Here is a 3,791-nt window from a genome sequence, read left to right on the forward strand (position 1 = left end):
AAAAGAAAGAAAGAAAGAAAGAAAGAAAGAAAGAAGAAAGAAATCAAATTAATACTAGCACATATACTTTCATTTGTACCTGGTCCAAAAGAAACAATAAATTTTATCCACTGATAGAGGATTATAATCTGGAAAATCTTTGAAAGGGAAAATCTTGGCACTGTCAATCAGTTATAAGTGAGTTGTTTTCACCTCAACGATTCCATCTCTAACAACTTACTCCTCATCTACCCCAAGTACGTAGAAAGAGGTATACATATGATGTCACTCATGGCTCCATTGGTTTTGTTGTTATTGTTGTTTTGTTTCTAAGAGAAAGAAAAAGAAGATAGCTTAATTGTCTACTATCATGCCCTGTGTTCTAGTTGCATGATAAAAACACTCTGATCAGAAACAATGTGGGCGAGGAAAAGATGTATTTGGCTTACACTTAGCCGCCATAGTCCAACATTGGAGAGAGACAAGGAAGGAAGCTGGAAACAGGCAAACTTGCTATTTCACACAGCATTACCTCTAATCTAGGAGCTCACTTCACTCCTGAATAAGTACAGCAGGAACAATGGAGGATACTGCTAGCTAACTGGCTCCTAGGCTTTTGCTGAGCTTTTTCATACAGCCTAAGGAATGGCGCTACCCGCAGTAGGCTGGGTCCTCCTACATTAATTAAAAATCAAGACAAGACAATCCCCCACAGACATATTCATAGGCCAATCTGACCTGAGAAATCAAATCCCCCATGGGTAACTCAAAGCTGAGCCAGATTGACAGTTAAAGCTAATTGGGGAAGCCTACTTAAGAGAGTATCTTCAAAATGAAATAATTATGCCAATGTACTGAAATGCCTTCACAATGTTTAGTTACCTGGAAAGGCAGCAGTGTATCGCGTCCTATGATTTGTGTTAATGGTGAGCTGATCATATAAAGATGGGCAAATGTTCAAATATTCCTGGGGAAAAATGGCCAGAAAACAATAAGTGTTTGCTTCCTTGGAGGTAACCTGACAGCTGGAGGCTGTGGTGGGAGATGGATTATTTCTACTATAATGAACCTTTGTAGCTCCTGAAGTTTTAAGATGAGTACGTATGAGCTAATCAAAACAAATTGAATTGCAAAGTGAATTCCCTATTCAGAACAAAACTCTTCCTGTTCTGTACCTCACCTGTTCCCTTGGCTTTTGTCAACATCCTTGCTTACATGTATCACCAATAAGGAACAATGAACTCCTGTGACATCCCTCTCTCCCTCTCATGTTTCCACCTCAGCATTTGAAATTGTTCTGAAAGATGATAAAATTCTCTCCCTAGAAAGAAGACTGACATATTTGAAGAAGACCTTACAAACTTCTTTCATTCAATTTTAGGGCTTCTATTTTAAATTCTGTCCTTATCTTTTAAAGCATCTCAACCTGCAGATCATGACCTATTTGGGAGGAAGGAGGCTAAGTAACCCTTTCACAGGAGTCACTTAACACCATCAGGAAACACAGATGTTAACATTATGACTCATAACAGTAGCAAAATTACAGATATGAAGTAGAAATGAGATACTTTTATGGTTGGGATTCACCACAACATGAGGAATAGTATTAGAGGGTCACAGCATGAGGACTATCCTTTTAAGGGAAAGTGGAGAGAAAGAAAGAAAGACAGAAAGTGAAATGGTGGTACAGACCTGACTTGAGTGCAGTGTTGTTAGGGAGAATCCCATGCATACATTCAGCTGTGTGAGTGGATGGAAAGATGCTTAAGGTCCTGTAGAATCTATGACCTCATAATGGTCTTGCTACTATTCCATCCATACATCTTGCCTAGAAAGTTAGTATGGTTTTTGATTGGATGGAAGGCCTGCATCACAGGGAGGAATGTTATGCTTTGTACTGTAATTCTGGTCAAAAGCCCATGTCTGGGAAAGGTTATTGGCCCCGGGAATAGAACCTGCTCTTGTTATTTTGCCTAAATGGTCATGGTGTTGAATTGCCTTCCAGATATTTATACTTATACTCATAGACCCACAGCTAATGTTTCTGTAGGGAGACAAGTCAACGGCAAGTCAACTGTTCACAGTGCTGAGAACAAGAGAGTAGGTGCTCAGCTCTATATGGGGCAGCTAAGCAACGCCAGGGAACATGTTAGAGAAGGAAGACTTCAAATTGAAAGGCACAGGAGGTGTGCTTGAAATGCCACCTTCTGGACCTGGCATGGCTGACTATCACAGTCATGAACTCACAACAGCTGTGGTTAACTGTATAAGATCTACATAAGATCAAGCCAGGTCAAAAAAAAAAAAAAAAAAAAAAAAAAAAAAAACCTGTAGTATAAATTGAGAAGACAATCTCCAGGCCCCACCTCTTACTGAGGAGCTATTGGCAGTGAGTAGTTGCCAAGGAAGGGCAACTTAATCTTTTGGGAGGATGTGTCCACTGATCCATTTCCCATGATCGATTGGATTTCCCTTTCTCATACACATATAGGCAGCATTAACTGTAGTGGATATGGTGGCTTTACTGAGAAACGTCCCCCTTAGACTCACTAAATGTTCGCATTTGATCACCACTTGGTGCCGTTGCTTGGGGAGATGAATGAGGCACAGTCTTGTTGAAAGAAGTTGGCAGAAGAGGGGGGTGCTGGCTTTGAGAGTAGGTAGCCTCCTCTTACTTATTATGCTTTGCTCTTTAATGCTAGGATTGAAGAACTGGTCTCTCAGCTTCCTCCTCTGGCCCCTGTACATCCCTGCTCTTCTCTCCATTACGTGTCCTCATTGTGGAACCACAAAGCCAAATCAGTGCTTCCATTCAGTTGCCTTGGTCATGGTAGCTCATCAGAGCAATGGGAGGGTACCTAATATGGTAAGTAATAATATAAAAAGAAAAGAAAGAAATGACATTGGGAGGGGATTGGGGGGACAAAGAGAGGGGAAATGGAAGAGTAGGGTATGATCATGTTCCATTGCATACTTCTATGCAAGTCTTAAAAGTAAGGAGATGCGAGCAATAGTGGCATAAAGTTTGTGGGAGTGACCAACCAATATCTGATTCAAGTTAAGGCCCACTCCATGGAATGGAACCCATCCCCAACACTGTTCATTGCCTAGGAACCTGAGACCGTACAGGCCAGGGATCTAGGGGAAAACTATATACTACTGTTTTGCTAAAGGGACGTGGCAATAAAATGACTCTTAACAACAGCCTGCTACATCCATAGATCCCTGCTTTGCTCCACCATCATCACAGAAGCTTCCTCCCACAGCAGATGGGAACAAATTCAGAGGCCCGTGTCCAGACAATATGCAGAAAGTGAGACACCTTGAAACATTCAGGCCTACAAGGGATGTCTCCATCAATGCCCCGCCCCAACCCCCGGCCCTCAAGCCTCAGGGAGCTCTGCAGAAGAGGAGGCAGAAAGTTTGTAAGAGCCAGAGGAGATGAAGGACGCCAAAGAATCAAGGTCTTTTAGACACGACAAGACTGGAGCCCATATGAATTCACAGAGACTGTGGCAGCATGCATAGAGCCTATATGGGCCTGTACCACACGGGGTCCTAGAACTGGAAGACGGAGACACATGCATGCCCTCATCCCTGTCATAGTAGCTCTCTCCAATGGATAGGCACTTGCAAAGGAAAAATTAGTTTTCTCTAAGGGAGACTCATAGGGGAAACAAACCACTCTTAGGTGTAGGCCCCAGGCCTAGCAGTAGATGGCCAACACAAAACTATCTCAATGCTCGTCAGAGGTTCTTTATTTCAAAAGGTAAATGTTAAGTCAGGGCTTTTTTTTTTTTTTTTTTTTTTTT

This window comes from Mastomys coucha, unplaced genomic scaffold (assembly GCF_008632895.1).
Source record: "Mastomys coucha isolate ucsf_1 unplaced genomic scaffold, UCSF_Mcou_1 pScaffold21, whole genome shotgun sequence".
Classification (NCBI taxonomy): domain Eukaryota; kingdom Metazoa; phylum Chordata; class Mammalia; order Rodentia; family Muridae; genus Mastomys; species Mastomys coucha.